Source organism: Siniperca chuatsi, linkage group LG12 (genome assembly GCF_020085105.1).
Source record: "Siniperca chuatsi isolate FFG_IHB_CAS linkage group LG12, ASM2008510v1, whole genome shotgun sequence".
In the NCBI taxonomy this organism is placed as follows: domain Eukaryota; kingdom Metazoa; phylum Chordata; class Actinopteri; order Centrarchiformes; family Sinipercidae; genus Siniperca; species Siniperca chuatsi.
The window spans coordinates 5,358,759-5,373,627 of NC_058053.1; positions in this window are offsets into that span (position 1 = coordinate 5,358,759).

Below are 14,869 nucleotides of genomic sequence, written 5' to 3' on the forward strand. Positions count from 1 at the left end.
ACAAAAGTTGTCAAAAATAGAGACATTGTTCCAGAGGAAGAGTGTTCCAAAGTTTCAGGAAATATAATAGAGGAAATCACTGTCTCTCGCATTATAAATCCTTGACAAAAGTAACTTCATCATATACATGCTGGACACCAACAGGTGCATCCACTCTCACTCAAAATACAGAATGGGAATATTTTGGAACAGAAAAGGGAAGTCCTAAAATGTAACTTTTCAGTCCTGAAGGGAAAGATGACTAAAAACATACACAGATACTGTGGCCACGGTTGGCTGGTTTAATTAAGGAAACATGTTTTCACTGCTCTGCTGTGCATGCTGGAACCTCAAAGCAAAATAACATTCTGAATACGTTTCTCAAATAAATTTTACAAATATTAAGGGCAGTGAAAATTGATCAGTTGGTCTGCATCACATATCAGCCCGATCCTGCCTGTAATCCTCATAACGCCTTAACAGATTGAGCACAGGCAACGCTGGATTACAAAGTGTCATTTTTTGTCATTTACACAATTTCACCAATGACTCTCAGTCAAGAGCGAAGCCACACCAGAAAGTGGCACAGCTTAGTTCATCCAAGTGTCTTTACGAAATAGGTGTTGCAGAAGAGACTACTCACACTGCTGTACTTGGTGAGCTAACTAACATGCTAGCAAGCCAACTGCTGTCTCATAACTGCCTGTAAGCCATGACTCTTTAGTGGAGCAGTTTAGCTACCATAGCTAATAAGATAGCTTCCCTCTGTTTTGAAGGAACAAAACAGCATTTGAGTAAGTTAAAGTACTGGTAAAATATTTTAAATTCTACAGTATCACTTAAGTATCAAGCCCCCAAAACCTTTGAAATGGAAATGTCTTCAGGTGTGCATGGCATTGATTGCAACAAGTCTTTTCTAATTCTTGCTATACATATTAAAACATTCTGCTGGGTCTGCTCCTTCTCAAGGCAGCAGGGCAGAAGAGTGAGTCCTGTGAGTGCTCAGGGTGATGCTTGTATTATGAATGACCAGGCTTGTCCCCAACTAGCCAAAAGAGAAAACAAGACAACAACAATAGAAATAGAAAGTGTGGAAGTTAAAGTTCTTCCTGTTCTTCTTTTGTCCCCTCCTTGAGTGAGAGATTGTGTTAGAGAGAGACCCGGGGTGTTCCTGTGTTTTAAAGTGGGAAATGGGGGGGGGTTGAAGACCCACACTCTGTCCTTTTGAGAACACAGGAAACTGAGGGGGAAAAGAAGGAAATGCTCATACATTTCTGTGGGGATGCTAGAAAGACAGTGTCAGCTCACCAGTCAGCGCTTCAGCATGTTTTCCACTTTGAAGATGGGTAAACAAAATGGCATTGTTAATGTATGTTGCAGACATCAGTCAGGAGACTGAAGGAGTCAACAGAGGAAGGAAGTGGTCATGGTGCCGACGGTCTGCTGACTGGCTTGTAAGGCAAGAGATACTCTGTCAGATAGGCTTCCAGGATTTTTTTCTATTACATTAAACACTCAAATAGGTCTAATACCGCTTGACAACATATCCTTTATCATCATTCCACCATTTATAAGTTTAAGAGTTTACAATGCAATCTTATACTTTAAGTCATTAATTAATTAACAGGGCTTATTTCTTGGCCAGGAGCAGTACCTTCCTGGAAGTAGTCTGACATTGACCTTCTGCAAACCTACAATGTGTAGTTTTGACACTTCAGTTTTCGTACGGATTTAAAACACAAGATATAACGTGTTAATAAAGCTACAACTTATATGAATGTCAAACATGCAGTATAGCTTAATCCTAAACCACTGCACTGTGAAAAATGGTTCCCATTGTTTAAGGATTTGATCTTTCACTAGAGAATTTGCTCTTCATCTCCATCTCTACAGGAAGGGGCAGCAGGTCTTCAAAACCAAGTTCCATGAAATGAAATCCAGATGTTACCCCAGAAAATTCTCACAGAAGGAAAAATATGTATGCTTCACAAGGGGAAAAACTAAACCATATACCATACATACCATTAAAAAATAAACATCCTTATGGGTAAAACATCTCGACAAACTTTCTTTTTTTTTGAGAGAAAGATATTTCCGCCTTTCATCAGCTCATTTTAAGTGTAGTGAATATTGTACCATGTTGTTGTAGAACATCATAACATTTATTATTATGAGTGCTGAGTGTCAGATTTTAGACACATAATCATTCTCAACCATTTTCTAAAAATGGAGAGCAAATATACCTGAAACCTTTACAGCCAGAAGCACAGCTAATGGGCTCTGCGTCAGAGCAAAGTTACCAGGACAACTGATGACCTGCTCGCATATGTTGGTTGAACCTTTGTCATGCCTCTTCCTGTGGCTTTGGGTTGGGGAGGGAACATATTACACACACTGCAGGCTCTGAGTGTTCTCTAAGAACAGAATAGCACAGAATATAACAAGGGTTCCAAATAGTTTGCAAGAGAGGAGATACAGTATGCGTGTCATATTCCACAATGACTATGAACAATTAAGTCTGTTTTAACAAAATAAAAGGACAAGACTCACAATGAAGAATTCATAAATAATTTTGTGGAATTCAAATGAAAGTACACAAACCTCAAAAACACAAAAATTCATAACAAATCACGACATTCACTGAAGGGATGAATTTATTTGTCCTGCTTTGAGAGTTGTGGTATTCCACTGTAATCATTAGTGTCCTAGGGAAGTCTAGTCTCTCATACATACTGTATTTACATTTTGGAAGGTGAGGTTAGTGAAATAGAGAAAATATTTCTAAACAAAATCCAAAAAACTTCAATCCTTAATATGGATATCATAAAACTTGATTGAATTATGAGGAGATATGCAGTGCAGATGTTATTCCATGTGTTCGTATACAGTGCATATCCATCATTCTAAAGAGTTCCTGCTTCCTTTTCCAACTGATTACATTTGTTTGCAACCTACTGTTTCTCAGGACATCTTTGAGTACAGAATGCCTGCCTGCAGGTTTAAACATAGTGTGTAAGCTACACATTGTATTATTATTATAGTGTTCCATGATGGCTCATAAAGACACTCACAAGTGCAAGTATTCGACGATTCAAAGGTTTATTTGTCACAAACCAAAGCAATGTGTTTAGTGAAACACAATGCAGCATGCCCCTATAGGCTGAGCTAAAATACTGGTCAGAAAAATAAGAATTAGGAAAAAAAAAAAAAATCTTATTACCGTGTGAAGTCTGCACGCATAATTGTATTTATTCATCAAACTGTCTGTTGCACAACATTGGTTAACTTCCCAGAGATCAGACTCCCATTGTTTTCAGGAATCCATTAAAGCTTCCAGAAATATACTGCTACCTTTAAGTACTGTAATGCATGCAAGAACATTTTCATATTCTGATCCTAAATCTCTCAAAATGTTTTTGGTGAGGTTTACTCATACAGGTGTTCCAAGTTGGATTCACCAAACTCCCTTAACTGCACAAACCTGTCATAAATAAATAGATAAATGTGTGAGATTTGAATGATCTTTACTTCCTTGTGCAAACATCAGCATCTTTAGATCTATGGATCATTGCCATCATTAGGAACATGCAGGATAACAAGCTAGCTTTTTAAGTGCAGCTGCACGGTCAATCCTCTAGGATCAAACAGGGTTACATCACAACAGATCAATATACATAATAGCATTTGTCTCAAGGCACAATCAGCCGTACATCAATCACTCTCAGCAGGGGTGTAGCACAAAATTCTGGGGCCTGTACATAAGCAGTCTCTGTGGGCCCCTTCCTCTCCTGATCCATGTCTCTCACGTATCTTTTGAAACATTTTTACTAATAATTGAGCCAACAACCGTACACATGAATCTGTAGTGGTTATTCAAGGTAGTCACTAATGAAATGTTCGTACCACATTTAAACGTCTGCACAGTTCTCAACATACTGTAGCCTACAATTACTGTGATACTTTTACTATGGTTAAATGAGCTTTGCTTGGAGTATCATGCTTAAGAGAGCATTATTTTCTTTCTCGTTTGAAAAAGATTTTTTGAAGATCAAATCTTCTTTTTATAAAGAAAAGAATTAAATCTGACCATAAAAGTAACACGTTGAAAAAAAAGCAAGGTATATAGCTGATATATATCTTTTAAAATTAAATTGTCTTGTTTGAATAGGCCAAAAATCGAACTGTATCCTACCGGAAGGCCTATTTCTAACATAATTTAACCATCTAAAAGTGAAAAATAGAACCATAGGTTATATTTTAATTAGACTCTACCTCATTGATCACCATGATCTTAAAATTGGAATTATTCTCATCGTCAGTGCTTGACGTTAACATTACTGTCTTTTGAAGGCAGTTTTTAAGCTAACCAGTGGTATGAATCTTGAGATGGCAATGAATCCGTTGATACCAAACATGTCATGTTAGCTTACTGGGAAAGGGGCTAAATATTGCTCCAGAGTTGAACTGTCTTCACTGCGAGATCCGCGACACCTCAATGTCAAATGATATGCTTGTAATAACTTTTAGTAGCCACTTCATGAGCTCATCTTGTCTCATGTCCTCTGTAACAAATGAGGGACCTGCCACGGCTCCACTCTGGGTGGCTGTTTCTGAAACTGAGGGCCATGCGTTTCATGATGTTAAGCTTTGCTAGCTAGCTAAAATTTTTTTTTTTTTGCAAATAGGCTTTTAAATGTCTGTTTCGCATTAATTTTAAGGGAAAGAGACATGCCAAAACAGCATGCTCTACATAACTGAGGCTGTTCTCATTCACATTTTGTAGTTATACCTATTTCACCGGGGTTCATTTCCTGTGTGAATCCAAAAGTCAACGTTCAGTTATTTTAAGTTAAGTACTACGTGAGTTAAGTCACGAGCAGTACTTTACGTGATTCACTTCACAAGTGACTAACGTAACTTATTTTAATCATAACCGTGAACTTTTCCTAAACCTAACCAAGTAGTTTTGGAGCCTAAACCTAACCAAACTATGACCGTTTCACAACTTTAACCACGTGTTTATTGTTACCATGACGACGAAGGTCCGGTACGCCTGTTGCTGGCTGCTGGAACTGTTAATTAATTTAGTTTGACATAACTGAGTCTGTTATTTAAATTGGAAAATTCATTTGATGTAGTTCTCTGTCCTGTCTTTTCCATGGACAAAATATACTTTTACTTAGACACGATAATACCAAATTATATTCTACCTAGAAACCAGATAGGAGATCGTAATACACAAATAAACACTATATTACAAGATCATAGTGTAATTAGATTCCACCGGCTGTAGTTACAAATGTAATGGCATATTATATCGGGCATAGCCTTTACAATAGACAAAACGGAGAGCTCAGAGGACAATACATTTATTTGGCCTTTATTTAACATAGTTTCACTTTCTTACAGGGTCATTTGTTGCTTATTAGAAGGAACTGTACTGTAAACTAAAGTCAAACCACATCTGGTAGCTACCTTACGCGTCCCTCGTAGTCTGGATGTTCTCTGGAGTCCCGTGGAGTTTGTAAATAGTCCTCAAAACTCTACTCCCATACCTGGACACTGCATCTTTATTTCCCACAGGTAGACCTTTAGACTTTCTTAGAGCCTAATTTGTGACACAGCAGAACTGTACTGTAAACTAAAGTGAAATCACATCCACTACCTGAGACTGATGCTTGAGATACACCTTCTTCGGCTGGTCCCATACAACTGGCAGAGTAACCAAGGCCAATGTATTCTAGCCTACTCCTTTGTAATCACAATGATCACATTTTTTAATATTACAGTCTATGGGGTTATTATATGCCTACAGTATTTCCATAATCTGTGCAGTCACCCAAAGCCAAAACATTACTCTGTAATTAGCCAAAATATTCCTCTATAAGTTTGGCCTTTACATGATGGATCTGTTTCACATATTGTTTTTAAATAGGGAAGGGGGAAAAACATATTGCTCGACAGCTCCTGCAGCACTTTATTTAGGTGTCTAAAGCCATACAAACCATAACAAATGACCAAAAATGCTGGAAACTGGAAACTGGCGAAAGCCTGGGTTGACAAATTAAGTTGACAACCACCGTTGTGATGCCCATAATTGCTGACTGGAGCTTTAGGGTTTGTTGGGCCAGCTCACTCAAAGAAAGCCTGGCAATGTTGAACTTACTTCGTAGTACACCCCTCAGGGTTAATTAAAACACAAAATGCCTTTAGCGACTCGCTGAAATTCACAAATGACCATAACAGAGCTGCTGAGGTTCACATGCTGATCAACACCAGTCATTCCACTATTACTTTGGTGGCTGCTGAGGATTTCCGGCTTTAAAAATGGCCACGCCAATCAAGCTCAGCCCCGACACAGACAGCGAGGGAGGCTGCAGCATGATAATAAATTACACCAAAACATTAAAAGTACCGATAAAAGAAACCGGGTAACGTCGGAGCTTAACAATACTATGGTCTTTATTAACCTAGCCCCAGTGCCGGTTTAATAAGGGGTTTCTGTAGCTATCCCTTACTATGACGGAACAAACGGAGCTCTTTAACCCTTGAAACAGCCACTATATGATGCAAAAGCATCATAAAATTACATAGTGTACATTGCATACAATGTGTAATACCTTTTGTGAGGTCCAACACCTCCCTGAGGAATTTGGACTCGTCCCGCAGTTCCTTCTCCTGTTCTCTGAGCTTCTTCAGTTGAATGGAGGCAGAATCACACTACTGCTCAGAGGACCTCTCCTCAGTAACTGGAAAATATTCACCCACAGCAAAAGTAACCATTTGTTTTCCTCAAAAGTAAATAATGCTAAATATTGTATGAGAAATCCGTGTGTATGAACTAAACTAATTTTGGTCTGCAAAAGACAAGGCAGACAGAGTTTTACACAGCTGGGCAGTATCAGCATTTCTTCTCCTATATTCACATTACGGGCAACAAGTCGTTTTTAATGGAAGTCGGTCACATGAAAAAATTAGTAAAATAAAAAAAAATATTTCCCTTTCCACCAATGCTAACCAATGATATCCAGCATCTCAGTTTATACTATACACAGCTGAACCACGTTAGCAATATTGGGGTTTGTTTTGTAAATGACTGGATGCTCATAATTTCTTTTTTCAGGTTAAATGTTCACTAACCCATGGCATGAATTTTTAAGTTTTGGACATCCTGCCCTTCTTACATAAATGTCTCCATGTCGTTTCTGTTGTTTAAAACAGACAGGCATGGATCCAGATCTCCCCGGGCTCTGTACATGGTTTGTTTTGTATCATGTTCTTAAGAGTCCGTCTTCTGTCGGCTGGGGCGTACCGAGGACAGATGGGGACAGGACCTCTTCCGGAAACAGCTGCTTGTTTCGCTTTACCCATTCAGCGGCTTTCCTGGAGTCTAAGATTTTTTTCTTTAGTAAAAACAAATACATGTACAAACAAGTATACACATACACACACACACACGAATTAGTCCTTATATAAAATGTATTTGACTATTTTGAAGGACTTATTGTTGCAAGTATTTAATCACTGCAAAATAGATTGGAATTGAAGGCTTTGAGCAAACGCTGTTATTGCCATCACTAAAAATCATCCTGCCATTGTTGTTCAAAACCTGTCAATAATGGACACAGAAATGTTACATAAGTTATGTGCATGCAATTTCCATCAATACATTAATTGTTAGCAAGTGTTCCGCACCATATGAGTTGAGCATTTTCAGGTTCACAAATATTGAGTGATTAATCATCTAGTTCCTGTAAACTGTAGCTGTTACTGTATGTATGTAAACAGTAACTGTACTAACTGGGTGTTATTAAATGTTTAGCACGATTCTTCATAAACCTCTCTGATGTCTGGCTCTTCCAGGTTTGATTCAGACATTTTCTAAAATGTATGAAAAGTCAATAATTGGAAAACTTGGTTAATGAATTTGGGGAAAAAAGATTTTTCCTCATGACTGCAAAGTAAAAGTTTCCTTTACCGGTTATCGGTTCTTATTTGGGTAAATATAGTTACTTGTTAACATGTATTGTTTTGCAGGAATGCACAGGACTTGACTTAATGTATATGAGCCCAGAAGGAGGCAGTCAGCGGGTTTCATTTGAAATCATTTAAAATGGAAGAAACTACTCACTCAACACACTCCGGTACAAAGGGAATCTCCTCAGTCGAAATGCAAACAGTGAATGAACTCAAAACACTCGCTGCACCTGTGCCTGCTTCCAGGGAGTGTGCTCCTGTGCTCCCCAATCCAGCAGTCATTCGACCTCCACTTTCAACATGTATAAAACACATATCACAGCTGTATTTGGCATTTCTCATTTCCTTTTATTTGGTCAGTGTCGTGTGTAATATCCTTAAATTTAGTGAAAGGTCATGTGGCTGTGCTTTCCAAAGCCTACATTCAGGATGTGCAAAATGTCACCTCCAAAAACACACAATGCACAGATTTGTTGAGAGGGGTGGTAAAAACCACGTCTTTCTAACCAATTAATTTACATATTGTAGGGTATGCAGGAAAAAAAGTACACAAGAAGGCTGTGATACAGAGCATTCGAGATGGTTCCATTTTCAGCCGATCCCACGTGTCACTGGGGTCTTGGCTTACCTTCATGCATAGGTTTGTTTTTAAGGTACTGTCAAAATGTGTTACATTTAAATGCAGAATCAAAAACAGGTGCTATGTTTTTCACATTTCCAATATGTAAGCAACAAAACATTTGTAATACTGTGCTAATAATTTGTTTTGGGATTGACACTTCTAGAGAACTGTTGGGTTTCAAGTGGATGGTTAGTCAAATCTGAAACACGGGGAAAAATTGAAGACCAAACATGAAAATCATGGTGCATATTTTGTTTTGTTGTTGTTATGTTCTTTTTTTCTGGCAGTGTGCACGAGTCAAGATTGTGACAAAAAAAGGTCCAGAAGAAGAGAGCAAAGTAAGACATTTTTTTGTAGTGCTTGTATTTGTTCAGTGCACCATTACGAGTAGAGCATGTATGGAAATGATTTACTCTTTAGTACTGCCATGAATTCTACTTTTAATAAGCTTATCATTTTTCAGTTTTTGTTGACACTATCAGAAAGGTAATAATTCAACTTTATGTTTATTATTGAGGTCATAATGGGTGGTGGTGTTGTACTGGAGTGCATTAAATTGACAGATGTTTCTAATTCTGGCCCTCTCATGTATGTAAATGGAGTCGCCAGAATATTAGAAACACCTCTCCGGCCTACTGCAAACTACAACCTCAATAATTAACATGTAGTTAAATTAATTCCTCTCTGACAATGTCAACCAAATTATTATCTTCATAAAGGCAAAATGTATGACAGAGCTGTTGTGTTGGATCACATAAGATTACTGGTTTTAAAGGCTCCAGCACAGGAAAGGGATTTTGTTTTTAGTTTTCAGCATTTTTGGACGTTTTTTACAGTTCGTGCAATAACCCCTCCCCCATTTAAAAACAATATGTGAAACAGATCCATCCAAGTAAAAGTATATTTTGGGTCTAATATGGCATTATATGCGGTTTCTAATTACAGCATAATTTAGATGTATGGTGTCTAGTTAAGGTAGAACTGTGTTCGTTATCTGTCTAATAAAGTATTTCTAGTTTTGGTCTAGTTTGACAAAGTTCGGCTTATTATGTTTTATTAGTGTACTGTAAAATAAAATGCGACCACAATTCTAGTCACTTTGTCAACAGTTAATCACAATTGTGCTGGTAGATGAATTTACTTGAAAAAGTCAGGCTCAATGTGCCACCTAAAGGATGAAACGAGCAGAAGCCATTCATTACAGAGATACTTGTGTGTACAAGAACAATTGTCCTAAGACCCGTCATTAGGGAAAAGAAAATCCTCAGTATGAAAGCAAATTGGTCGTCGCTAATCATTCTGCAAGATCACAATCTGCTCTTATTTTCGAATGTCACACTGAGAAGGATTAGATCTACAAATGGAAATTATGCATGCAAAAATGTGCATAAATGGCAGATGAACAGCAAATGTACATTTGGGATCTGAAAAGGTTTCAGCTCCGGTTTTCTAGCCCCTCTCCGCTATGTTAAATTCAGAAGGCCTTTTGTGACAAAGCTAAACATCTCTTCATTGCTGCATTGTGCCCCAAATCCACAGGGGCTCCTGCGAGACAGCTGTGGCTATTCCAAAAGAAAATTGGCTTTGGCAGGGAAACAAAAAGAGCCAAAGGGCAGTAAAAATGCTGAACTTGAGGTTTGCTTATACTCACATTGTATCTCTTTTCCTTTTTTCTTTTTCCCCTCAAACAACCCCCTGTTGTCTAGAGATAACAGTGGTGCAGTTCAGTCTGGAAGATGGCAATGTCATGGGAAGAGGTGAGCAAAATTTCTTACGGTACAGTCAGTATATCAGTGCCTATTTTGTATAAATATTATATTATCCTGGCTCACCTGTATATTTCCTATATGAAAGTGGCTGTAATTTCACCCCAAGTTGTTCATTTGCAATGCAGGACAGTTTCTGCTAGGCTGCGTTAATGTTGCTTTGAGGGAAAGGCTGGTAGGACTGAATGAGATCATTGGGAGGCTGACATGCTTTATGACCATGGATCATTGGCTAACATTAGAGTTACATAAGAACAACCATTTCTACACCAAGTGTTTCAGAGATGATACCAGACAGGAGAGGGGAGTCAGATTGTGAAATGAGCACTGTAGCAATGACCCACATCACCTCTTGTCTTTGGGGGAACAAAATGTTTGGGAAGGAGAGTTTTACAAATACAAATACACACATTTTTATTTTATTTTTTTCCTCCACCACATTCAGCTCCTCCAGGGATCGTGTCAAGTACTGTTATTGTCTCCATCCTTGTAACTTAAACGGACTTTACTCTCGGTGCTCATGCTCTTGTTTCAAGATGAGGCCTTGGCACCTACTTTAGACAGACACGTCATTTTCAAGTAATATGAAATGAAATACTAAATATGTTAAAGGCCTCATGCGGGTCTCCTAGCACGTGGCAATGTGCTTCAACGTTTTACATGCTGCCATTGAATGAATGGATTGTATACAAATGTTTATTCAAATTAAACCAACCTGTAAATTGGTATTGTTTTATGCCTAAATTGAATGTATATCTTCAGTGTTTAGTAAATATAATAATTAGCACATGTATGTTGAGGGGTGCAGCTATTTTCGATTTAAAAAAATGAACATGCCTGTTGGTCTTCGAGCAGTACCTACAGTTAGCATACAGTAAGTATACATTTGGATTGTATAAAACCCTTTTAATTTATCTTTTTATTTGTAATTTTTTATTGTCTAAAACATAATTTCCCTAATAGATCTGTTGGACCGTTATTGGGGCCAATATAAGTTTCTTTTTTTAAGTGATCTGTATTAGCTATAAAGCTGTTAATGGATACACCTCTGATTCATTCTTTGTTATCCAGTGCAATCAAGGGTGCTCAACTATCAACCCGTGCATAGAAACACTTCCACATCTGTTTATAAGAACTGCCAATGCAAAAGGTAACTGGTATTGATCACATGTACGTATGCACAGTGTACGCAAAGTTGTGTGCTATGAGCGATGATAAACTCCGCCCGCCCTATGTGGCTGTGCTCATGCATGATCAGGCTCTGTTATATAAAGACCCCAAATCAACCATATATGCTAAAAAACTTCCCTTGACCCTGATGAGGCCACAGGCCAGAAACGTGTTGGTCTGATAATAAAGTTATTGTTGCTATAGTTTTGACCTCTTCAAGCAACTTCCCTTCAAAAGGTCCCAGTGGCATGTTTGTTGCTTACAATATGGAGTGAGGACAAAAAGCCAAGTAGAGACAACAAGGTGAAGGTACTAACTAACTGAAGTAGCGCAAAACCAAGCAGTATTATTTGACTGTCAATGAAAATAAAGCTATGGCTTGGGCACATGGAACAAATGAAGTGAATGCTTTTTCACAGGAATTAGAACTATAACAAAAGAGGGCGGCAGACCAACTCTTCAATTTACAGACACAGCCTAGTGGCCCTTCATCAATCCCATGGTGAGGGGTTTCTGCATACATGTGGGCAGGAGTGCTTGTAAATGTACGCACACTCTCACGCAAGAAGAAACTGATAGATCACATTCAATATACAAAACTGCCGCCAGCTGTCTGAAAAACTCCTCATTAAGCTCTCTAAAAACAAAAAAAACAAACAAAAATTCTTAATGCGCAGTACTGCAAACAAGTAAACAAGTAAAAACACGAACTGAAAGGAGCAGCCAGCAGGTTTAATGACACAGCAGCAATGACAGCAAGCACCAGTGAGCAATGCAAGTAAAGCTTGAAAAAAACCAAAGGAAAAGTGGTTTCATTCCTCTATTTCGGTGACATTTTGCAGGTGGCCCTCGCCTCTGAAACACTGACGCTTGTTAAAATTATATTTGAACTCAATTATTTTGTTCATGTCAAGATTAAACAAGGCTGTTCAAATTCTCTCCAAATCTTCCTGCCACAACAGATCCAGAATTACATTCGATATTATACAGGATACTATAGGACAGTAGGCCACAGCCTTTAAAACATTATGATGCAGCTGTAAAAACAAGTTTGGATTGGCTTCACTAATTTCAATATTGGATCACTTTATGTCAAGTCTGCACTGTGCTGCTGTATTATCTGTATTATTATTATTATTAATAACAATAATAATAATAATAATAATAATAAACTAAATATTTATTTACTGCTTTTTCATATACCTATGCATGTTTATTTTGCTTTCCTGCCACTGTCTTTAAATACTTACAAACACACACACGTCCTCAAAGGAAAAATGTCTTGAAATATTTGCAAGGATACCCAGTGTCAGTTCGGGAAATTAAGACTAGAACATAATCATGAGGATCATTAAAGGGTTTTTAGTGCCTGAAGACCTATATGACTGTATGACGGAAGAACCTGCATGCTCCATGCTCCATGATTTATCAGAGAGAAATCTAAATGAGGAGAAACAGACACAGTGCACCTGTTCCACAGATTGATATTACAGCTATAGCTGTTAAAAACATGTATGCCTTGTGGCCTCTTACAGTACATCAAAAGGTCCATACTGTACAAAAGGGTAAAGTGAGGTTACCAAAGGATTTACTCTTATCATATCTTCCTCATGGCCATACTGCTATAGATAGCCTCATCTTCCTGATCTCTCAGTGCAACCCCTAACAACATTATTTGGCTCAATTAAACTGACATTTGAAACTTTGCCTCAGTCTCATATTATCCCATTTCGAGCCACGGCTGCACGTACACACAATCATCTGTGAGCAGCCAGCAATTTAGCCCTATCTCTGTAGCTAGGAGGAATGATTTATTTTCAAAGCCAAATGCTGCCTGTCTGCTTATTGTTTTGCCGATAAACCAGGGCTGGCTTGCCCTCAAAAGACTGTGTTTAATGTTCAAGCTATTTTATTTAAGCTTTCATCATTGGTGCTATATAATTTCCCTCTATCATTAAAAAAAAAAAAAGAGTCGTAAAGCAGATGTGTTAAAGAGTTCACATCCAGGAACCAAGCACAGTTCATGCGATCAAACCATGAGCTCTCCTTTTCTGACCCTTATCTCACTCCATACAGGTGTCAGACCACAAACATGGCAACTCAAACACATCATCCCAGCATGGAGCCTGCTTCCTTTTATTTGTACAGCTGAAGCCCCCGGTCGCTTGGGTTGAAAGGCACTGATGGTGCACTTGCATTAACGAACAGATGAGGGACCTTTGCAGCCAGACGACCATGAGAAAATCAAGTAAAATAAACATGTGTGTCCTCAGTTTGACATGTAATGCTTTCCTTCATTCACTGCTGTCATATCTTTAACAAAGTGCTTTCGGCTATTTTATTTTCATACGCATACAGTAACATTTCCCATGACTCGAAAGTCACTTACAGTAAATATAGTTTTCTTTTTACAACCAAGCAAGGAACTTGAATAAGTTCCTGTTAAACGGGCATATCAGCTAAAAAGAAAGATGTAATTATACATGGAGAGCCTGCTGTCTGAGAGAAAGCAACACATAAAACCTGGTATAACTGACTCTTTTACCATTTGGAAACAAGCCTTGAACAAAACACTGAAATATTATCACCTTTAAGTTGATATGACGAACTTGTTAGCTAACTTGTTGTTAGCTTAATTACACATCCAGCATATATGGAGCAACATTAGCATTCATTTGGAGTCATGTTTCTGGCCACCTGGCGAATGTGAGTCCAATATTCACTCTCCTTTAAGCTGTGCTTTGGTCTCCACCATCTCCTGAGGAAAATATCTGATTATTTTGCTGTTAAATGCTCCACTATATTCAGCAGCTAGTCGCTAACTTTGACTGTCGGCTGTTTGGTACCGGGTAAGAATGTTTTAAATAGCTGCCTGCTGTGTCCGATATGGCTATGAGAGCAGTGAGAGTGAACCAAAACAGTCAAACTCCGGCCCACAAAACCAAAATGAGCTAAAAGATGCTAAAACACTGTAGAGCTGAGAGGAACAGCAGAGTTTGGTTTCTGTAGGTTTATCACTACAAGCAACACCTTTGACACACAAGTAGCTGAGTGAGCCATTGTTAATATAATATTGATTATAGCCGCTTTAACAGATATGCAGAGAAATTCAATTTTATTTACACCTCCATCGAGTGAACACATTTCAACTTGGGTGTGGATTTGAGAATGTTGTATTTTAATTTAGAATAAAATTTAGAATCTGCCTCTTACTTTACAACACCACCAAGTAAAAACACACAAGATACACACAAATGCCAAATCAGCAACCATCTGTCAAATGTGTGACTGAAATGAAGCAGAACATGAAAAACAAGTCAATGTCAAGAAACACCCTCATCATCAAAGCTAATCT